Raw genomic sequence first — 24461 nt, forward strand, 5'->3', positions numbered from 1 at the left:
ACATAGGTTGTGTGCCTGCCTGGGGCGCCCCTTCCCAGCCACACGATGGAGCAGGGGGTTCTGGTCACGGGTTTGTACCTCTCTTAGTGTTGTCAGCAGGTGGGGAGGAGCCAACCAGGAGACAGAAGAGAGACTCGTGCTTCATGGCAGAAAGTGAGGATGAGATGTCTCCTTTTAGCAGGATGGGCCAGACTAGGGGATTCGGAAAACCTCCGTGCTGTCCCTCTCGTTATTCACAGATTCTGTATCTGCGAATTCACCGGCTCAGTAAAATTTATGTTTAACCCCCAGTGGTTAAATAGATGCCCCATTTCATCAGGGACCTGCAGCACTTTTCACAGTCAAAAAACTTGCCGCCTTTTCCACAGTTCTGTGCTTTCTGTTGGTGGTGGTGCTGCATAAACTTGCCCCCAGCTGTGGTACTGAAGAGCTGTCCAGTGTCCTAAGTGCACGAAGCCTGCAATATACCTTGTGGAGAAATACATACATTAGGTAAGCTTTGTCCAGGCGTAAGCGATGGTGCTGCTGGCTGTGAGTTCAGTGCTAATGAATTAACAGTGCGTATTAAATAAGGTGTCTTTCAACAGAAACACACGTAAAGCAAGGCTATGTCACGATCGGTTGATGGAAATGTCACCATGAGCCTGCAGGAACCCAGCCCTTATCTCCGCTAGGATCCCTGGTTCAAGGGCCTCTAAGTCAGCGTTCACAGCGATTTCACAGGTCATAACCACCGTGAGGGATGACACGGGACCGTGTCTGCATGCAGCACTGTGAGAAGCTGCTGCTTCGTGCGCCTTGCCGGGCAAGCAGGGAAAAACCCAGCTCCCCCAGGTTCACGGTTACGTCGTGTTCGGTCTGCTCACCTGTTGAGAACCCAGCCTCTCTTCCCACTGGGCTCGACCTGCAGGGTGTGTAGCCCAGGTTTGCTTTTATACGTGAACCCTAACACTGGCATACAGGCAGCAATGATCTGCCTCAAATGTTTTTTTCTACGGGTTTTAAGTATCTGGCTTTCGCCCAGGGACGTTTCAAGATGTCTGCTTGGTGTTGACTGTAGGTGCAGGAAGTGGGGCAGAGATTTTGCGCAAAAGATGAAAGGACACGTTCCGTGAACAGGCTGTTTCCTTATGAAGCGGCCTGGAGAGTTCTATAGCCATCGGGCACCTCGCGTGCAAGCATTAGAAGGGTTTTCTTCACTCCGGTGGGCTGCCTTCGATAAAGTGCGTGTTTCGTAGCCTGGGGTCAGCCCAGCAGGACACCTTAGACACGTCTGTTCCGTAAAGTCCCTGGGGAAACGGGGTATCTGCTTAACCACTTCTCTCTTAAACGTACAGAAACAGCGTAAGGCTTCTGATTTATGCAGATGTAAATAGTGCCGCCCCCCCGCCCCGTGAAACCCCTCACACCTTCCCTCTGGGCTGTGGACCGTCATCTCGTAGCTGACTTTGTACATTTCCTTACCCACTGGTGGAAGGAAGCTTAGGGCAACAGTCTGGAGTGGGCAAGGGTGTTAAATTCCATTCGTCAAGAATCCGCCCTCCTGGGGGGCAGAACGGTGGTAGGAGGAGAAAGGTCCGTTTGAACTTGTAGGATTGGGGGTGGGCGACGGCTACAGAACAGAAACTCGAGGACACAGTGTCCCCAAAGCGTTGAGTTTTGGGGGAGACAGAAGGCAACCCCAGAGTTGCCTGTGATGGGTGCCACTTCTCCAAGAAGACTGCGGCCTCCCTGTGCGCATGGGATGGGGGTGGGAGGAAGGAAAGAAAGAACGTGAAAGAGAGGGTGATCTCCAACATACTCAGACCAGAATCTCGAGGTGGACTTTTAGAATCGTGAGCTGTCTATGCTGACATCTTCCTGGGTGAGACGTTTCTGGCGTGGCTGCCCACGGAAGCCACGTGAAGGATGGAAAAATCTTCAGCCAGGAACCCAGGGGGGCTCAGCCACACCTTTTCCGGGAGCGAGGGTGGGAGGGGCACTGACCCTCACATACCTGAAAACCAGCGTTTCACAGCAGCACCCAAGACCCGCTGGGTAACTAGCCAGCCTCGTGTCTCCTGGACCCACTGACCACACGCAGTTCTCCCGGCACTTGTGAAAATGGTCATTGGGCAGTGACGGGCGCGTCTGCCTTCTCAAGGCTGAATGCCAAAGGCTGGGAGGGAAGAAGGGCCGCTGGCTAAGCTGGTCAGGGTTCAAATACAACGATGCCAGTGCTCAGGGATGTGGGCGAAAACCTAGATCCGGGCAGGCATTCGTGTGGGGACCGCTTCCCCAGCTGTTCCCTCCCGCACTGTCATACACACAGCCCCTGTCCAGAGACATGAACCCCACGTCTCTCATCAGCCCCGCCCGCCACACAGAGCAGACTTTTTCCTTCCTCTGATGGTTTTTACCACCTGCTTGGCAACCCACTGACTCCTTGGTATGAAGATTCCTCATTGGGTCTTGCCTGTTTGGGGGTTGGGGTTTGAGCCTTTTTGTTGTAGGTTTATAATAATATAATAGGTACTCTACCTCTTACCAATCATAGGTTATAGATGTTTTTTCAAATTAGTCCTTTCCTTTAACTTTGCTTTTAGTTTTTTTCAGCTCAGAAAAATTTGCTGTTTTGTTTATTCTTTACGTCACCAGGTCGGCTTTCTCCTCATCGTGCCCTGGCTCTCGTGACACATTTGGAAATTTTACACCCGTGAATGTGAGGGTTCTTTCTCCCTTGCTCACTTATTTCCTATTTGCTGTTTTCGTTTCTTCCTGAATCTCTGGGGTTTTTGGGGGGGACCACTTTTCTTTTGCTAGAAGGAATCCCGTTTCGATTTCATGCTAGAGGTAGACTCTCTGCTTTGATTTTCCTGAACACGATTTGATTCAGCCTTGTTGCTAGAGAATGTTTTTCTTAGGTATAGATTCTACCCTGGCCATTGTTTTCTTTAAGCGTTTCTTTTGAAAAGAATTCTGCCACGGTCACTGTAGAAATGGTCGTTTGCTATAGCTGCTTTAGAAACTTTCTCTTTGTCCTTAGTTTTGAGAATTTGTGGGCCTAGATGTAGTTTTTCCTGTATTTATCTTGCTTGAGACGCATACAACTCTGGGTTTACGTGTTTCATTGGTTTAGGCTTAATGTAAAATGGTACTCCTGCCCCATTATCTGTCTTCTCTCCTAGGTGGACTGATACACAACATGAGTTATATATCTCCTTCCCATATTTTCAATTGCTTCTTCTCTCTGTGCTTTAGTTTGTGCATTTTCTTTTGACCTGTTTTCCAATTTTCTTATCCATCTTCTATGTATAACCTCATCCTAAATCCACCTTGCAGGTCCTTAATTAGAGTTACTGTATTTTCAAGTCTGGAGTTTACAATGATTCTTTTTTTGTGCATTTCAATTATCTGGCAGAATTCTCCCATCTTTTCAGCTATTTTTTTTCTAGTTTTTCCTTTATTTTCTGGAAGATATTAATTATTGCAAAGTTCTCAGCTGCTCACGCTAATGCCTGGACCATCCATGGGTCTGTTTCTATCGACGGTTTTTTTCTCTCTGTTTTCCACCACGTCTCTGCAGCCCTTAGTACTGTCTCTGGGAATGACTAGTAGTTGTTTAGAGAGCATAGGCCTTGCATATATTTATAAAACTATAGGGACTCCAGGGAATGTTATATTCCTCCAGGGAGGATTACTCTCTCTTGTGCAAGGTCAACAGAGTTGGGGCTTTTCATTTCATCTGCTCAGAGGCTGGTCTGAGTCAAGGCTGGGTTGCAGTTTTCTGAGCATTCGTTCTCCTGTTATCCTCTGGCTCTCCCTTTCTTCTGAAATGCAGCCCTAAGATGCCCTCAACTGAGAGCCTGGTGTGCCTGCATGTCCCTCTCCCTGGTGAGTCCTGCACTCCAATTCTCATGAATAGATTTTTAGCCCTCTGTCCCTCGCAGTCTCAGAGTTTGCTAAACGTCTTGAAAGGGCAGCAGCTCAATGTCTCATTCAGTTTCCCACCCCTCCCTTCCCACCCAGACTTTGGTCAGTCAGGTCTGCAGTTCTGACTGTTTGGAAGCCTTACTTGACGGCTAAAAACTCCACCGATTTCTCTGCACTCAGCAGGGATTGGCCCGCAGGGTCTTAGCCGTGTTACTGAGGCTGGAATGTGTAGATGATCTCAGGGATAGACAGCTCTAGGATGTCAGCTCACTTTTTGCTGCCGTCCCCTCTCAGAACTTGGCACACTGGTCTCTGTCACATCCGCAGCTCCCTGTTGCTTTACAGAGATGTCTGTTGCGTTGTGTTTGTTTATTCTCTTCTGTTCTTCTTGGCAGGAGCGTACACCTGCCTCTAGTGACTTCACCATACCCGTCCGTGCGGGTCCTGAGTCCTTCCTGAGTCCTTCTGACCTGACCCCATAGTCTTTGATAGCTTCCCTACTTCCTGGTGTGGCCAAATGTTTCACGCTCCTCTAGTAAACTTCTTGTCTCGGACATGACATCAGCCGTTTTTCCAGGGATGCCTCATTCCTTTTATTGCACATGGGTGTTAGGGACCACGTTCTAAGTGCCAAGGAGGGGCTTATTTTAAAGATGCTGTACATGGTGAGTCTTCTGATCTTGCCAATCCAAGTTCAGGACAAGTTTTTTACCTAATCTCCTCGAACCTCCATCTGTGTCTCCTTTCTGCCATGCCCCAAACTGAAAGTTTATCAGCAACATCATTCTCGTCCTGGTTTCTTCCACAGGCACACGCAGGATTCTCCCGGTCATCACACCAGCACTTCCACCAACAATGTCAAGCTCAAGTGCCTTAGGACTTTCATTTGCAGTTAAGTTTTGTCATCAGAGTAGCTCCCATTAGGGACGTGCCATCAAATTACAGGGTTTAAAAGTCACTCGGAGTCATTTTTCTCTACTTGTTTATGCCAGCAGCTGTATACACATTTATTTTTATTTTTAAGGATTGCTTTTTAAAATTTTTAATAATTATATAAAATGTTTGCATCATTCTCTTATTAAATCTATAAAACAAAGTAAATACAAAGAAGTCCAGCATTCCCCCCTCTCCTTTCTATTCTCTTCTCTTTTTCCCCCTTAGGTAATAATTTTTTTAAACACATTCTTCCATTGTTTACAGAGAATGCTTTTAAAAATAATAATTATTAAGTACCTACCATTTATTGAGTGCTTATTGAGCAGTGCTGCTAATAATCTACAAGCACTGTCTCACTTTAATTGATAAGATACCTGTGAGGTAGAGTCTGTTATGCCTCCTGTTTACAGATGAGGAAACTGAGGCTCAGAGATGTTCATTAACATAGCCAAAGCCACACAGCACGTCAACTACACCCTGGAACCAGAAGCAGGGTCGTCTCCCTGCCTGGCCACTGTATTGTGTTTCCATAGCTTTGGAAACTGTCAGTCACAAGCAGTAGTTGGTTGCTTTTGACGAATGTTGTAAAATACCACACAGCCTTTGGCCCCTGATTACTATTCTGCTGCCAGAGCCACCTGTGCTGTACCCGACGTGGGTGATGAACTAGGAGTGCTTGGTGGCCTGGTGGTTCTAGGATGTAATTGTGTCAGTGGAATTGGTACCGTTGGCGTCTCTCCCTGGAGGGAGGAACGTTGTGATGATGTATCGGGAGCACATCTGACTCATGTCCTCAGGGCTGAGGCAGGAGCCCCGTCAGGAGCCCCCAGTGACCTTTCTGCCCAAAGTTCCCTCCCAGCCACTGAGCAGCGTGCCGGCCCTGTGGCTGGAGATTCCTTTCTCCTGCCGACTTGGCCCTCGTCATGGAAGGTGGGTGGGCGCCTGTGTTTCAGCACTTGCTTTTCTTTCCTGATTCTCACAGTGAAACAATTTAAAGTGTGGGCTGGCGTGACAGCTTCCAGAGCTCACCAGGTGCGACCTTAACCCCCATCTCGTTTGCGGCAGGCGGGGCTGCTGGGACCTCTGAGGCTGGCGTGGGGACTGGCTCCCTCCCGCTGCCCTGCTGCAGAGTGGTTCTTCCTAATCACTTCCCCGCTGTCACACTGCTTTCCCATCCCCTGTTTACTAATAAAAACGAAGCAAAGCAGCCCAGGGTAATGGCCTGGTGTACTGAGTCCCCGGCCACACACACATGCACACACCCCACGCACGCATACACAGACACACACAGACACACATACACACATCCCACACGTACACACACATACACACACACTCCACGCACACATACACACACAGCCACACACATACACACATATACACACATCCCACACATACACACACATATACACACACCCCACACACACATACACAGACACACACACAAATACACACATATACACACATCCCACACATACACACAGACGCACACACACACAAATACACACATACACACCTCCCCCCCACACACATGTACCCACACACATACACACATATACACACACCCCACGCACACATACACAGACACACACACAAATACACACATACACACATCCCACACACACACATACACACACATTCACACTCACACCTCCCACACACACGCACACGCACACACACCCCTGCACCAGACCCCAGGGACCTGGGGATTTAGAAATGAAGCCCTGCTCCTTGAGGGGGAGGTTTGGCACCCCTGCACCAGCTGCTGGGCCTGTTTCTCCCTGGACTCCATCTGGTCCCGGCTCACCTCTCCCTGGGCTGCTGGCCCCGGGCATGCACACCTGTGGGCTCGGAGGAGAGACAGCCACTCCTTCAAACCTCAGTGCGGACAGCAGGGAGATGCGGAACGGTGTGCGGGCTGCGGCGGGGGGTGGGGGGCGGGGGACCCTTGCTGTGTGAATGACACACGTGGATAATTATATCCTTGTTCTCCTGCCAGTGACTCAGGCTCCATTAGAATTCTGGAAACCACTTCTGCAGCTTGCTGTGCCGGGGGAGGGACAGGGCAGCGGGGCGTGTGTGTGTGTGTGTGTGTGTGTGCAGCCGATGGAGGATTTAGCATCTCTGGTCTCTGCCAGCCCTGCATTCAGGAAGCACCAAGGATGTTTATGCCTCCGGCCACTCTGTGACCGTGTGACAAGTCAGCAGAGGGGACGTGGGCGGGGACCTTCTATTCCAGCTCCCACCCCATCCCTTCTAGGTTGTTCCCATGTCCTCCGACCCTTCTGCAGAGCTGCACCCCTGAGGATGACACCCGGCAGGAAAGGTTCCAGGAGGCCGGGGCATGTCAGCTCCGGTCTGCCCTCTGCCTGGGGAGCAGTGAGCAGTGGAGGGGGACCTTTGTCCTGCAGGATTTATGGGAGGGCGTCCAGCTCGCCTTTCAATGGCTTTGGGCAAACCACTGACACAGAGGGTGGCATCACCATTAGTTCTTTAACCCTTTCCTGCAGAAAGTACATAGACCTCCCCAGACACGTCGGCTCTGGAGAGGAAGGACAAGTGCCTGGTGGAGAGCATGCAGTGAGGCCCAATGTACGCGGCACATCACTTAGGGGTCCACGGTCCAGGTGCACGTCCTGAAATAAAAGGGGATACAAGAAACGTGATGGAGTCTAGTTCTTAAAAAGTTGTGACTCGCTCAAGCGTAATTAGTCAAATAGTCCAGAAGGCTTTGCAGCATGCCCTTGGGTTTACAGCCTTCCTGTTCCCCCCGAGCTGGGCTCCTTCCTCGCAGCCCCCAACCCCCTCCGCCCTGGCAGGCAGGGTGGCAGCCCCGTGCGGGGGAGCCTTCCTGGGGCTCCTCTCCTTCCCGGACTCTGAGGCCACGCTCTGGGTGTTCTCGGGGTCTGAGGACGGCCGGGGCCGGTGATGTCAGAGAGGTGGGCTCAGCACCCCAGACCCTCTGCTCCAACCTGCTGGGTCCCGTGTCCCGTGGCAGCACCCTCCGTGGACCAGGGCCTCCCCAGCGGTGGGCTGCAGCTCTGCTGAACGAATGCCTCAGAGCTATTCTAGGATCATTGTCTCTCCTTATGTGTCCACAGACGGCACCATGAATCATAACCGAAAGAATGAAAATGTGAGGCACCAGGATGTCGTTGCTAAGGGATTTGGGGGTGGGGTACAGTCTGTTAACACGTGCCAGCAGATTTGGAAACAGCAGCCGTGCACATCTGAGATGAGGTTCCCAGTAGCAGCAAAAGTGTCGCCAAGGGACCAAGGTCTGCTTTTAAAAGAAGACATCCATATTTTGACCCATAGTATCAAGGACGGACTTGCCATGCAAGAAGCAGTACCTAGAGACCCTCCAGAGGCGACTGTAAGTGTAAGCCAATAGCGGGGAGCACCCAGCTGCCCCCCGAAGCCCATCGCTAAGATGAAGGAGGCGGAAGCCAGTGCGCAGATCACAGTGGATAAAGGGCATTTAAAAGTAATAAACCATAACGGAAAAGAATATGAAAAAGAATATATATGTGTATAACTGAACCACTTTGCTGTACAGCAGAAATGAACACAACACTGTAAATCAACTAGACTTCAAAAACATTTGTTGAAAAAGTGAACGGCCCTCTGACCCCAAAGCTTCCTAGACGCTTTTAGCAACAGAATTTTCTTCCTTTTCGTAGACTTGTCATTTCACGTTTGCTTACAAGATGGTTGTCTGGAGGAGCATTTCGGTGCCAGCGCAGAGTTTTCCGTCTCACTCTGGGTTTTCTTGGGCCCCAGGTGTGCAGGTGGGGAGAACTTCCTCTAGCCCTGGCTTGGGGAGCTGGTCACTCCCCTGGTGACCGGCAGGCTGTGCCCAGAAGAGAGCCAGGGAGTCGGGGAGAATCAGTGTGAAGTGGAAGATGTCCTTGTGCCCGTGGCCCTGTGCAAGCAGGGGCACGTCTCTAGGTCCCCAAACAGAGGCCCGGAGCAGGCAGGCAGGCCGGCGGGGCTCCCGACGTAAACCGTCCACCGCTAGCACTTCCTCTGTCGGCTGTACCAGTGTAAACATGCTGTCACGTGAAACTCTTTTTTTTTTTTTTGGCCACGCTGTACGGGTTGCGGGATCTTAGTTCCCTGACCATGGATCGAACCCGGGCCCATGGCGGTGAAAGCGCAGAGTCCTAACCATGGACTGCCAGGGAAGCCCCCCGTGTAAATATGTTCAGTCACAAAGTGGGTTAATTTAAAAGCAATGAGCACGCACGTGGCTGCTTTAATGGCAGCATCCCGATGCCGGCTGCTTTCCCTAATGCAGCACGGTGGGCATCACCTGAACACTTAGATGAGTGTGTAGTTAAACCGAGCGGTGTTTTCAGGGTGGAAATGAAAGGGCTGCTCTGATTGGTCCACAGATGCAGGAGAGCTGGGGCAGCCAGAACTTAAACCGGGGACCCGGGCGCGTACAATTCCTTTTCCCGGGAAAAGACCCGTTGCGGGCTGTGTTTCAGCGTGAGTTCCGGGGTGGGGTTTAAAACGCACCAACCTCCAAGCACGGGATCATCTCTTTTAGACCCCAGACCCCAAAGTGGGAGCATTTGAGTCCTTGGCTTCTGCTTTTAGTGGTTTGAAATGAAATCTCATTTAGGGAACCTGCCCCTTCTTCTTTTCTATCTTCTCCCCCGTTTTCTCCCTCCCCGCTCATTCCTCAAATGAAATCTCATTTAGGGAACCTGCCCCTTCTTCTTTTCTATCTTTCCCCCCGTTTTCTCCCTCCCCGCTCATTCCTCAAATGAAATCTCATTTAGGGAACCTGCCCCTTCTTCTTTTCTATCTTTCCCCCCGTTTTCTCCCTCCCCACTCATTCCTCCGTGTTTTGCTTTGTTCCAAACTTTACCTGCCGTTTACAGATAACTGAAATCACCACCCCCACGTTTCTCCTAATAAAGTAAATGTCTTGTGATTCATTGCTGTTTTTTTTATTCCTAAAGGTATTAAAATGCAACTTTATGTTATTTAGTCGTGTTGAATTTAATTCACATCCATCCCATGTATGTAGCAGATAGAATCCTCTGGGTACCGTATACTGTTCCCTGAGTGGTCAAAGTTATAATCATAGGAGCTGTAATTCAGGGTGTGTGAAGGAAAAGGAGGAAAACTGTCTTTACGTAATAAATTTCTTCTGTGGCACTGGGATTAATGAGGAGTTGATGGCTTTTTTGTCTAAAGGGCGTGACCCAGCCTGTATTTATTTATAAACACACCAGGAGGAGCTGGAGCGAGGGGAAGAGGGGGACAAGGAAAGAGTGTTTTATTTCCTTTTCCGTTTCTCTGCTGGAGAAGTGGGGGAGACAGTGGACTGAACCTGGAACTTGCCTTAAAGATCTCTAATGAGACCACAGCAGCTGGGGAGCAGAGCTGAAAGACACAGGGCACATTCCACCAAAGAGCTTTGGGTTTTGACGGGAAAACGTTGGTTCACATCTCAGAAATCTTTCCGCCATGTGCCACGTGACAGTTGTTTTAGTGAAATTGTTTATTTGTTTCTTGTAGAAGGGGAGCAAGTAAAATTCCTCCCAAAGACCAAACTAGCTCCCTTTTTATGTACAGCCTTGTATTACCACACAAGCACGATTTTAGCTTATACGGTTTCATCTGTCAAACCTGCTTCACATCACTGAATAAAGTAAAATATTCTTGGTGTGTGTAAGGTCAACTTGGAAGTATTATCACAACCTTCCGAAACTGATCCCTGCTACCGCCATCCTCACTTTTGTTATTTTGGGCTGAGAAATGGTGTTTCTGGGGAAAGAGCAGTGGCCGTTCTTTCCTCACACTCCTTGGCCCTGTGGAAGCTGCAGGTGCAGTCGTTGTGTTAGCAGTGGCTTCAGCGAGGTTGAGATTTTCACTTCTTGGTCTGAGTCTCGGAATCATCGTGTTTTCCAACTTTGCGGAAAATGGAAAGTTCATTTTATTTTAATTCTATTTATATATTTTTTTTTACTGAAATAGAGTTGATTTACAATGTTGTGCCAGTCTCTGCTGTACAGCTAAGTGACTCAGTTATACACACAGAGACGTTCTTTTTTTAAATTCTTATCCGTTATGGTTTATCACAGGACATTGAATATGGTTCCCTGTGCTCTACAGTAGGACCTTGTTGTTTATCCATCCTACATATAATAGTTCACATCTGCTAATCCCAACCTCCCAGTCCTTCCCTCCCCCACCCCCCTCCCCCCTCCCCCTTGGCAACCACAGGTCTGTTCTCTAAGTCTGCAAGTCTGTTTCTATTTCGTAGATATGTTCATTTGTGCCGTATTTACTCCCCAGCCATAAAAAAGAACGAAATAATGCCATTTGCAACAAGATGGATACAACTAGAGATTATCTTACTAAGAGTGAAGTAAGTCAGAAAGAGAAGGACAAATACCATATGAGTTCATTTTATTTTAAAGGTAGCAGTGATGAGGTTTAAAAAAAGGGGAGGGGGAGATAAATGTATCTTAAAAATATAACTTAAAAGTACGAAAATAGCCCAAATGAAAAAGATGGGCAACACCAAATGTCGGTGAGAATGTGGGGTGACTAGAGCTCGCACGTGTTGCTGGTGGGGACACAGAACAGCAGCCCCATCTTGGAAGGAAGGCAGTTTCTTGTAAAGTTAGAGCTGCACCACCCCATCACCAGCCATCGCGCCCCTAGGGAGGTTATGAACAAGAGAACCAAAGCTACGATACCCAACAGGATGAGTGATGCTCGTAAGCGGGAAGCTAAGCACAAGAAACCAGGCGCAAAGAGTATGTAACATAGGATTTCGTGCGTGCGGCATTCAACACGCGGACATAAGCGATGTGAGGTCACCTGTTGTCTCAGTTGGCGAGGGAGAGGGAGAAAATTGACTAGAAGGGGGTGACGGAAATGCTCTATTCCTTTTTTTAATTTAACTTTTTTATTTTATATTGGACTATAGTTGATTTGCAATGTTGTGTTACTTTCAGGTGTATAGCAAAGTGATGCAGTTATACATATACATGTATCTGTTTTTTTTCAGATTTTTCACCCATATAGGCTATTACAGAATATTGAGTAGCATTCCCTGTGCTGTGCAGTAGGTCCTTGTTGGTTATCTGTTTTATATATAGTAGTGTGTATCTGTTAATCCCAGACTCCTAATTTATCCTCCCCACCTTTCCCATTTGGTAACCATAAGTTTGTTTTCCAAGTCTGGGAGCCTGTTCCTGTTTTGTAAATAAGTTCATCCGTATCATTGTTTTTAGATTCCGCGTAAAGGTAATATCATCTGATATTTGTCTTTCTCTGTCTGACTTAACTTCACTCCATGTGGTCGTCTCCAGGTCCATCCAGAAATGCTCTCTTTCTTGACAGGAGTGATGGTTACGTGGGTTACCTACGTTCAGCAAATTGTACACATACCTTCTTGGCATTTCGATGTAGGTACTTTGACCTAAATGAAAACAATTTAAAACTTGCGGGGAGAGAGGCCCTTGGAGAACGCTACATATGGAGTGGTTATGACAGGATGTTTGGAAGTGAAGGCTGATCTTCCATTTGTGACAATACGTGTGAGAATGTCTTTCATCTCCGCAGATACTGCGGTAATTTAGAAGGAAAAGCGTCATGACGCTTTAACCAAAAACTGTGCACACAGGTGCGTGTACACCTGCCACGCCAAGCAACGTGGAAACCATCGTGTAACCCAGCTGTATTACATGGTGTATTGATTTTCATTGCTGTATTCCTTCAACTTCTTAGGTGTGTTTGAAATTTTTCCTAAGGAAACCTTGAGGGTGGAGGGGATAAAGGCTCTGTGTAAAGATAAGACAGAGGAAGCAATTTCTGCTCCTGTGTTTCCATTGTGACAGTAGCCCCAGCCCACACCCCCCGTATGCACCCTAAAACCCGACCATGTTGAGGGGATTCTCAAGCCATCGTGTGACCCCATCATGTCTGATCCAGGTCTTTGCCAGGCGAACGTACGTGTCTGGGAGGAAGGTAAAGAGATTCTCCGTACTCTTGTGCTAAGCAAGATCTTATTGGCTGAATTGTGTCCCCAAATCCCTATGTTGGAGTCCTAACCCCCAGGACCTCAGAATGTGGCTATGTTTGCAGAGGGGTCTTTAAAGAGGTGATTAAGGTGAAATGAGGTCACAAGGGTGGGGCCCTAATCCCATAGGACTGGTGTCCTTATAAGAAGAGGAGACCAGGACACAGACACACACAGAGGGACGACCCCGTGAGGACACAGGGAGGAGATGGCCATCTACACTCTGAGGAGAGAGGCCTCAGGAGGATCAGCCTTGCCCACACCTGGGTCTCAGATTCCAGCCTCCAGGACTGAAGACAGTGAATGTCTGTGGTTTGAGCCTCCCAGGTTGTGGGACTTACTAGGGTGGCCTGAGCTGATCCACTAACGGGTGTCCGGTGGCCTCAACGGTTACTCCTTTCTTTGGTTGCTGACCTGCAGAAAATGGTGCTGAATTTCTGCTTCTGAATCAGATCTCATTATTAATCTCTCCCGGACCTCTTTTCAGGCAAGGGGTCCTTGCCTAAGCCCAGGTGCAGGAGAATTTTCTGGGGTGAGAGCCATGCGAGGCCATGTACGTAGCACCGGATCATAGCCCCAGGCTTTGTGATCAGACGACAAGGTCTACCTGTACGAAAGGTACACACCTAACTTCCTGGAGCTCTTAAAGCCTGTTCCCTCATCTGGGAAACAGCAGTCACAGTAGCTCTCCTTCCCAGGCATGAGAATTAAATCAGATAACTGCATTTAGGTGCTCGGGTGAGCATGCCTGTTGAGTCAGCATGAGCCGTCGTTGTTGCTATTAGCTTGACCACTGTAGTCATCTTTATGACAGCATGGTAGAAGCCAATCTAGGAGCGTCTGTAATCCCCGGAATCTCAGATTCTCACCATACAGTGGTTTCGTTCATTCTGCCCTGTGAGTCAGGGGGACTGAGGGGACAAGTAGAAAAGTCCTACGTCCCCCTTGGGTTCACGCCTCTCCAACCTGTTGGTCCCATCGGGAGCTGCCCTCATGAAGGCAGTTTTTTTTTTTTTTTTTGCAAACGACGAAGAACTGTTTGCTTTTTAGCAAGATTCCTGGGAGCAAACGGTGTCCTTCAAAGCCATTGCTATTTCAAAGGAGAAATTTGCATTTTGTTGGCAAACCCATCTGGGAGAGGGACTGTACTTTGGGTCCATGGGAAGGAATCATTTCTCATTCTTTCATGCATGTGGTAGACTTTTATGCCTCTCTTATGGCTGCTTTTCCCTTGACTGTCATGAATATTTTATACCACTGAGGACTGGATAATACCGTGCACAGGGTCTCTTCTGCATCAGAGGGGTTGGGGGTCGCGGTCCCCTTCCCGGGGCCTGGGAATTTTCTCCCTGGTTGGTGTTGCCACAGCTAGAAGTAGACCAGCTAGATCGAGTCTGACCTCACGTGTTGATCAGGTCAGCAACTTCTGAACATCGAAGAGAGGTTTTCTCCATAAATAAGAATTCTCAGCACCAACTGCGGGTTCAGCATCTCCGTGTGAGCAGGGAGGAATTCTGGGGCTGAGCCCCAGCCTCCCTGGGAGGTAAGTGACAGAGGCTCGTGTCCTGCTCTGAAACAACTTTAACCTGACACACCATGTGCAGCACTTAGGAGCGTAGGCTCTGGAGTCTGGAGACAAATTCTGAATGGCTGTGTGAACTTTGAGGCTTCCGCCAGGTTTCAGGTGCAAAAGGACAGACGAGACACCCCCGTGGGGACCGGTGAATGTGCCCAGGCTGTGGTCACCAGGCAGTGCGGAGTGGAATTGTAGGAGATTGAGAAGCGTGGCCACGGTGACTTGCAGCCCCTCCCCAAAGAGGTGGAGTGTACTTCCCCTTGGGCCTTGACTCTGGTCGTGTGCTTTGACCAGTAGAATATTCCAGAAGTGGTGCTGCAGCGTGGGGTTCCGGAGCCTGCCCTCTGGAGGCTTGGCAGCTCTAGATGTTACCCAGGTGGAACACTGTTCTGAGGCCACCGTGGAAGGGAGTCGTGTCTGCCGAGGCCAGGAGGCCTGGTGGAAGCAACCACGTGGGCTTCGGTCAATGCCAAGACACGCGGTGAGGTCATCGGACCCACCAGCCCAGCTGGACCCCCACTTAAGGCACGGGGAGCCCACATCAGTGGTCCTCGGAGCCGTGACCCGTTTTGCTTCGTGGAGGCTTCTTAGGCAGTGAGATGTTTCACTGATGCGCTAGCAGATTACGTTCTCTTTTATTCCCGGTCTATGAAGTTTTATCACGAATCAGTATTAAGTTTCATCAAATGCTTTCTGGTAACGTACTTACGAAAATCGATAACAGTTGCTGCAACCATCAAGCGATCCTACCGACGTTCCCTTTTTTCTGTTAATGTGGTGAATTATACTGATGGCTCTTTTATTCCTGTAATAAGTCTACATAATGGTGACGTCCTCTCCTTCATACACAACCTCTGCATTCGATCTGCTCGTATTTGCCTGGGATTTCCTGCGTCTTTGGGAAAGGTGACTCTTACCCTTGCGGATCCCTGGCACTGAGACCACGTTGGCCTCGTCCATGGAGCTGGGGAAGTTCTCCCTCTTTATTCTCTGGAGGCATTTGGGTGAGACGGGTGTGAGTTCCTCCTTCGGCGTTTGGGAAAATTCATCTAAGAAGCCGCCTGGGCCTGGAGTTTTCTTTGTGGAATTTCAGGCTCTGCTGGGAGCCATTTATCAGTGTGAACAATTTAATCCTCCGAGCATCACCGAAGGGTTAGACTTGTAAATTATCCCCAGTTACGGAGGAGGTGAGGTAGCGTGTCTGCAGTGTCCGTGCTAGAGGGATCCACACCGGGGAGTCTGTGGCCGTGACCACAGCACCACACTGCCCAGTGAAGGCTGACCACCGCCCAGGCTGTCCCCTTCACTCCTGGGACAGGGGACAAGGAGGCCATTTCACCCCCAGCCTTGGGGTTCCAGCAAAGGAGAGGCCTCGCCTGGACGGGTGTCCCAGGAATGCTCAGGGTCCCGCTTTAACCTGGGGAGGCAGGCGGGTCACCCAGCAAGGCACTGCCCGTGCCCGTGCCCTCGCAGCCCCGGCTGCTTCGTCTGGCTCAGCGCCGGAAGCCCCTGGCGCCGGCACTTCCGTGGTGCGGATGCCGAGTGCCTCCACTGGCGAGGGGGGTCTCTCCAGGCAGCCCCGCTGAGTTCGGTGTGGAGTCCCTGAGCCTCCAGGTAGCACATCAGTTTGCAAAGGCTACCGGCTCCACAGGGGATTTGTCTGGAACCTACAGAATTGCCCACGGCCTCCCTGGTCCGGAGCCCAGCCTAGAGGCGGCGGAGACTCCCTTGGCGTTTGTCTGGTGGAGTCCGTGACCGCTGACCCCCCTGAGCCTGGGGCCCAGTCCCCTCCCCGCATGCGTGAAGGATGCTCGAAGTAAGACACCTTCCCAGGCTCCCGGGTCTTCGGGTGTCAGTCACTTCCTGATTCACCATTGGAGTCTCGAGTAGGGGACATGGTGTCATCTGGAAGGAAAGCCAAAGAAGGGGACGGGCCGAGCCCGTGGTTTCCGTCGTTGTCTTTGTGTGGAGCTGTTTTCCGGTTTTGGCGAGGACGTGTCAGGATCTCAGAGCCGCCTATAAATAGCTGTGTTGGGAGGCACGTTTGGCTTTGGGGAGAAGAGGATGCTTCGTTCGGGGCAGGAGAGTGGGTTTCCTCCGCATTCTGGCTGCGGATCCCAGGAGATGACAGTTTCGCCAGTGATGAGAACAGAGACAGCTTCTCCCTCACCCTGATTCCAACTCCAGCGCCAGCCCAGAGGGGTGCAGCGGGGCCCACCGTGGGCACCACAGCAGGGCCACAGCATCTCCAGGGCACTGGCCGCCCACCACCAGAGCCAGGAGACCGAGTGGAATGTCCAAATGGGGCAGCCCAGCTCCCTGGAAGATTTACTGACACTCAGGTGCCAGGGTCCGTGTGCGCCGCCCCTCCTCCAGCCCTCGCAGGAAGGCATCTACTTGGAGCTCAGCACTGGACCAGGTGACAGGTGGAAAAGGATGCAAGTCCACTAGATACCTGGGCTCAGATAGGGTCATTTCCTCACATGGAATGCAAACTTACGCAGAATGCAAACTTACGCAGAATGCAAACTTACGCAGAATGCAAACTTACGCAAACTTACGCAACTTACGCAACTTACGCAACTTACGCAGCTTTAAAATAGACCAGATTAAGTGCTACGTGGCATAGGGCATGGCAAATGGTGACGTCAGATTATGGTGGCTGGGTGGGTGGGTATGCTGGTAGGTGTTTGGGTGTGTGGATGGGTGGATGGGTAGCTGGGTGAGTGGATGAGTAGATGATTGGGTGGGTGGGCGATTGGCTGGGTGGAGGGGTGGTTGTATGGGCGGGTGCATGGGTGGGTGAGTGAATAGGTGATTGGGTGGGAGGGTGAATGTGTGGTTGGATAGGTGTGTGGGTGGATATAAGGATGGCAGGATGAGTGGATAATTGGGTGGATGGTAGAGTGGATGGGTGGATGGATGAGTAGGTGACTGGAGGGTGGTCGAACAGCTGAGTGAATGGATGGACGGATGGATGAATGGATAGATGGATGGATGGATGGGTGAATTGAGCCCACAGAGGGTGTTCTGCACATGGTGCCGGAGTCTTCCAGGAAACTCTTTGGAGGGGGCTGCCTGATACAGGAGGGGTAGAAATAGATCAGCAGGAAGTCTGAGCGAGGACCAACCAGACTGCCTTGCACTCTCCTCCCCTACCTGCCTGTCGAGTTAATTTTCCTCCATCAAATCTTCCCCTGGGTCTGTCCTTGCTCCTGGTGCTGTATCGAGCCCCCTCAGCCGTGTGAGCCTGACTGCACATCCTGTCCCTTACATTTCCCCATGGTGGTCCTTAAGCCCCACGGAGGGCACAGCATGTTAGGAGACAGTGTGGGATTCCAGCCATCTGGTTGCGGGACAGCCTTGAGGGTAGGACTGGGGTTTCACCCGGGCCCCCAGTGTCTGACACAAAGCCTGGCACATAGTAGGTGTGCAGGGTCAGCTTTCTTTGTTGACCTGGGGAGGGACGACAGGCAGGTGCCCAGTGCAGTTAGGGGGGGGTACCTCACACCACCTGTGGGACCCTGAGCAGGGGGCACCCGCTGCTGCACCACACACAGCACTGACCTGCCCGGGCCCCCGTGTGCATCCGGCATGGCCCGTTGGCCCGAGACATGGACCATTTTCAGGCACCCAGGATGGCTGCAGCCTGAATCTTTCCTCCGCTTACTCACTGAGGAGTGTGTCCCTGAGTCTGTAGGGGACAGTGACCTTGGTCCAGTGTCTGCCCACAGGACAGTGGTCCAGTGTCTGCCCACAAGCATCGCTGGTGGGGGGGATGCAGAGACTGGGTGGATGGGAGAATCTGTCTCATTCAGATGTAGCTTAGAGGGCTGGAATAAGCTCCAGAAGTGAGGGGCTCACTGGGGATTGGGGGCACTCCCTCTGTGACGGGCCCCCTCGCACAGAGGCTAGACACGGGAATGAGGATGGGGCAGAGCTCGGGGTTCTAGAAGGACGTCATCCCCGTGCATTTCCTCCAGGCTCTCACGGAGTACTGGGGTGTGGGCAGCGGCCGCTGGGACACACGTGGGGGGAGGAGAAACGCCCAGGACCTGAGGTGTCGAGATGCTGGTCACAAAGGAGCCTGGACCCCGGGCCCAGCCTCTCGTGAACAAGGCAGCCCCGACTGCTGTCTTCCCCGTGACGCTGGGTCCTGCTCTGCTGTGGTACTTCCTGTGATGCCAGGTGGAGTCCCCAAACCTCATCTTTCTACGAGCGTAATTCCTTGTGAGCTATGTTGTCATATATGGATTGTGAAAACATTCTTCAAGGACCAAATTTTGTAAAAAACAAAACAAAACAAAGAAAGGATTGAAGTCAAGTCGATCTGAGGTGTCGATTTCTGAGTTACAGAAACAGATCAAAAGCCCCGCCCTTGCCCTCGGCCATTCAAGTCCAGGAGGAAGAGGGAGGGAGCAAGCTTGCGGAGGGGGTGTTGCTGCGGGGTGGTTGCCCTGCCAGGTGGAGAGGCATCTGGGGCACCTTTCCCCGCCCACCGCATGCTGCTGTTGGGGAGACGTGGATTGCCCTTGCCAACGTTCCTGCATCCTCAGGACTCCCCGCAGCCTGGTCACCGAGGCAGAGCCCCTGGGGGCATCGGGCAGCGGGTTCCATCTGACCTCGTTCTCCACACTCCGTTGGCCTCTCGGAAGGGACCTCGTCAGCATCGGCAAAGGGTCATGACTTCATGGCGCATCCCCGCATCCTTCGAAACTGTAACCGTCGATGCTGCCCGGACCGCTGGAACACCTGAAATGCATCGTGTCAGTAACAGGGCAACATCTGAGGCTTTATAAAATGAGCCATGTTCAGGTGCTGACTGTGCCTCGGGGCAAGAATAATGGGGACCCACAAGCGTGAGAGCCTCACCCTGTGGCGGCTGTGTTAGGCGGGGAAGCGCAGCCCCGCTTCTGCAGAGAGAAGGGGACAAGAAGGGCTCCGCGCGTCTTCCCTGGAGGCCCCAGCAAGTGACCGGTGTGGACCACAGAACTGGCCACCTGCCATCTGGGTCCTCCCCCACCCACTGCCCAGCCCCTGGCGAGCTGCTCTTCCTGTGGCTGCCCTCACATCCTGTGGTTTCTCCCCGCCGCCTCTCCATTCCGCGGGTTTCTCTTTCCCTCTTCTCTGCAGAAGCCCCGGCTCCCTTAGCCTTTTTTTTTTTTTTAAACATCTTTATTGGAGTATAATTGCTTTAAAATGGTGTGTTAGTTTCTGCTGTATAACAAAGTGAATCAGTTATACATATACATATGTTGCCATATCTCCTCCCTCTTGCGTCTCCCTCCCTCCCACCCTCCCTATCCCACCCCTCTAGGTGGTCACAAAGCACCGAGCTGATCTCCCTGTGCTAAGCGGCTGCTTCCCACTAGCTATCTATTTTACGTTTGGTAGTGTATATATGTCCACGCCACTCTCTCACTTCGTCCCAGCTTCCCCTTCCCCCTCCCTTAGCCTTTCCCTTCTGAATCCTTCACAGGACCCGCCAGTCTGTCCCCAGCCAGCCTCTGCCCTTCCCCCGCTCCACCGCATCCATCCTGCCTGTGGTGTGGACCGATGGGGCACGTTCACTGCTCCGACCAGGAGTGCCTCCTCCCGGTACCCCCGCCAGCACCCTCCCTGCGTCCACCCATGAAGCCTGGCGATGGCTGAAGAAAGGAGGGTACAGGAGGAGCCTGTGAGTCCAAAAGGGAGTCCTTGCTGTCCTGGGTTTCCAGACATTCCCCTCGAGTTGGACACCTGCCTTTCCTTATGGCCATGCCCAGACGCCTGGCTTTGACACGTGTTGCTGAGACGGGGTTGAGAGCAAGACGGGAGAAGGCAAGTTGAGTTAAGGGAGGGGGTGTGGAGGTGGGGGAGGAGGACAGGTGAGCCGGGAAGGGCTCAGTTCTCACTTTCAAATCCTGAGGAACCTGTGAATGGCAGCGTCCATCCTTATAGGAAGCGCATTTGCCTGCACTTTTCACAACAGAGAATTCTGTGGTCACTCAGCCGACGCAGCACGCTGCCCGTGCCTTGTCACAAGCCCTCGAGAACAATCTGTCATATTTTTCCTTGTGCTGCTGTTCTTCTACTAAGGCGTCCGAACTGCGATTCTGTTACAGGTTAACTGTTTTTAAAATGCCATGTGATGAAAATCAAAATTATTTACCGACATCATCATTCTGTGCCTTGAAAATTAGATCAGGATTCTGGCCCTGCACGGCTTGAGTTATTAATAATATCTTGGCTTCAGCACTGACTACTGTGCGATGTCAGGCAAGTTACGTAACCTCTTCGTGCCTCAGTTTCGTCACATGTCAAGTAGAGATAACGGTGCCCACTTCATAGAGTTGTTAGGATCAAAGAGGCTCTATCCATGTCAAGCCCTTGGAACAAACAGTGTGTCTACCTAAGGGCTTGGCGTAACTTGATTTTATTATTATTATTGATATCGTATGCCTGGAACCGAAGAAAACAGACCCCAACCTTCTGCCTTCTTTATGCATCAAACCAGCAGCCAGACTCTTGCTGGATGGAACTGAGATGCCTCCGTCAAACCCAGCCCGCTCTCCATCCTCCCATCATACACTTCGTGGGATGCCCAAGCATGGGGCAGGCAGCAGGACAGGCAGGCGGCTGCTTCCTGCAGGAGAGGACTTTCCTGGCCTTGAAATCATCCAGGGAGAAACAGTCAGCCAGTTACCACAGATACAAGTTTGCATTGTTCTCACTTGCATCGTGGACTCGGTTCTTTTGGCCAGAAGAGCGCCTGTGGCTTCCGTGCTGCGGTAACTCAGTCTGCAGCTCTTAAAGCTTTTCTTTGGAAGCATAAGCTCGGAATTGCTGGTTGCGGGTCCATTTTTAGGTTATTTTCGGCAGCTGTCCTGGGTGTGCCTTGGAGCGCAGATGTGCGGTGTGCGCTTGTATGTTTCTGATGGCGTGTTTATCGTGGGCGCTTAGGGGACCTTTATAACGAGCTGTCCGCTGCTTACAGACAAGTAGTCAGTAATAAGCACGTGAACAACAGTAGTAACAGCAGACATTTTTAGGGCTCACCGTGTGCCGGGCTTTGCTCTAAACCTTTACATACGTAATCTCATCGAATCCCCACAACAAACCCGTTTTTTTTAATATTTGTTTATTAATTTGGCGGCACCGGGTCTCAGTTGTGGATCCTTGTTGCCACGTGTGGGATCTTCGTTGTGGCACGTGGGATCTTTAGTTGTGCCATGCAGACTCTTAGCTGCGGCATGCATGTGGGATCTAGTTCCCTGACCAGGGATCGAACCCGGGCCCCCTGCCTAGGGAGCCACTGGACCACCAGGGAAGTCCCCCAAACCCATTTTAAAGTTGAGAAAACCGAGGCCCGTGGATTAAGCGTCATGCCTGATGTCACCTAGTACAGGTGTGGGATTTGCAGCCAGGCAGCCTGAAGCCAGAGCCCCTCTCCTCTACGGCACCTGTCTGCCAGCTCCCCGTAGGAATAGGTGAGCCGTGGGGAGCGGCATCTCCCTTAGAGAGGGGGGCATCTCGGTCTCTGTCTCTCTGATTGAAGGTGCCTGCCTGCTTACCTTCACTCCCAGCAGAAGCAACAGCTCGGGAGTCTGGACGAGATTACCCGGAGGCGAGTAGCCGCAGATAGGTCCATATGCCCGGGACCATCCTGCTAACTAGATAAGTTCTCCCTGCTCAGCTGTGCGCTGTCCCAGGCCCCTCCTCCCTCACCCTCCTTAGGGCTGGGTCATCCCCCCCACCCCCAGCCCCAACCCCTGCCTGTGGAGGGATGGCTGTTCCTAAGCCCCGGTGTCTCTCCTAACACCTGCCTGACTGTTCGGGGTGGGTCCGTGTTCTCGTATGTGACCTTCTCCCCTTCTGATCCGCACAGGTGGACTTCTACCTTTTTTTTTTAATTACGGTAAAATACAGATAACACACATTTTACTGTCTTAACCATTTTTAACGGTACAGTTCAGCGGCATTAAGTACATTGCAACCATCACCTCCGTCCCTCTCCAGAACTCTTTACATCTGGCAAACCTGAAACTGTCTACTTTCTGTCTCCATGAGTCTGACTCCCGCAGGGACCTCCTGTGAGTGAAATCACACAGGATTTGTCCTTTTTGCCTCTGGCTTATTTCACTTAGTATAATGTCTGCAGGGCTCATCCATGTTGTAGCCTGTGTCATAATTTCATTTCTTTTTAAGCCTGAATAATATTCTATTCTATGTGTATACCACATTTTATGTATCCGTTCATCCCTCAGTGGACACTTGGGTTGCTTCTACCTTCTGATTATTGTGACTAACGCTGCTATGCACATGGGTGTGCAAATATTTGTTTGAGTCCCCGCTGTCTTAATCTGCTCAGGCTGCTCTGACAAAATACCATGGGCTGGGTGGTTTAAACAACAGGAATTTATTTCTCACAGCTCTGGAGGCTGGAAGTCCGAGATCAGGGTGCCAGCGTGGTCAGGTTCTGGTGAGAGCCGTCTTCCTGGCTTGCAGACGGACACCTTCGTGCTTTGTTCTCACGTGGCAGAGAGAGCAAGCTCTCTGGTGTGTCTTATAAGGGCACTAACCCATCATGGGGGCCCCACCCTCATAACCTTATCTAATCTCATCCCCTCCTGAAGGCCCTACCTCCTAACACTGTCACTTGGGGAGTTAGAGCCTCAAAATATGAATTTGAGGGGACACAAACATCCAGTCCTTAGCATTCCACATCCTGGCCCCCAAATTCATGTCCTTCTCACATGTAAAATACATTCTTCCACCTCAACAGCCCCCAAAGTCTTCATTTGTTTCAGCACCACCCCCAAACTCTCAAGTCCAAGTCTCATGTAAATATTGTCTAAGTCAGGTGTGGGTGAAACTTCAGGTACGAGTCATCCTGAGGCCAGTTCCTCTCCAGCTATGAACCTGTGAAACCAAGCAAGTTATGTGCTTCCAAAACACGACATTGGGTCAAACATAGGGTAGACATTCCCGTTCCAAAAGGGAAAAATCGGGAAGTAGGAAGGAGCAACAGGTCCCAAGCAAGTCCCAAACCTATCGGGGTGAATCGATCAGACCTTAAGACGTAGAACTCTCCTCTTCGGTTCGGCATTCTGTCCCCTAGGCCCGTCGGGGCGGCAGTGTCACCCACACAGTGCGGCAGGGTGATCCTACCCCCAAGGCTTCTGGCAAAGGCTCTCTGACCCGTTGAAACCAAGGCAGTGGCCCTGATGTTCTCTGACTCACTTTTGGGGTCATTTTCCCCTCTTTTTGAAGAATAGCACATGTTCGCAATTGAGTGGCTCTATCGTGCCGTCTTGTTAAACCCTAGAAGTCCGACAGCCTCCCCTCGCTTCACCCTACGACTCTACCCCCTTCCGAGTAAACTGGCAGTACCTATGCGCGTATAATTCTGCAACCTCGTTATCACGTGATGGTCCAGCCACACCCTCAGCGTTCTCTTCAGAACCTGCTTCCTCATTTCCTGCACCACGGACAGGCTGAGGACTTTCCAAATCTTCACATTCCAGTTCCTTCTTGCCAAACAATTCCTCCTTCCATTCATCCATCTTTTTGCATTTTACCGTCAACAGCCCTCCAGCACTTTGCTTGGGAAGCTCCTCGGCTAAAGGTCCATGTTCATGGCTCACAGGTGTGCCCCCCACAAAACCCCAGGATGCAAGTCGGCCAAGTTCTTGGCCACTTGATCACAAGGATCACCTCTCCTCCAGTTTCCAGTAACAAGTTCCTCATTTCCATCTGAGATCTGATCGGAATAACCTTTAACATCTATATTCCTACCATGCACCTCAAAACTCTCCCAGGATCAACCCACTTCAAAAGCTGCTTCCACATTTTTAGTTATTTGTTACAGCAGCGCCCCACTTGCACAATACACACACACACACACACACACACACACACACACACAAAGAGATTTATTACGGAGGCTGAGAAGCCCAAGATCTGAGGTCATGGCGAGCTGGAGGCCCAGGAGAGCTGATGGTGTAA

General features: G+C 51.0%; 1 protein-coding gene across 12 annotated transcripts in view; it reads left to right on the forward strand.

Moving 5' to 3' along the window:
• Nucleotides 1–24461, forward strand: part of SHANK2 (SH3 and multiple ankyrin repeat domains 2) — a 548430-nt gene that overhangs the window by 186563 nt on the left and 337406 nt on the right. The gene's annotated exons all lie outside the window — the stretch shown is intronic.

The sequence above is a fragment of the Globicephala melas genome, chromosome 8, assembly GCF_963455315.2.
Source record: "Globicephala melas chromosome 8, mGloMel1.2, whole genome shotgun sequence".
In the NCBI taxonomy this organism is placed as follows: Eukaryota; Metazoa; Chordata; class Mammalia; order Artiodactyla; family Delphinidae; genus Globicephala; species Globicephala melas.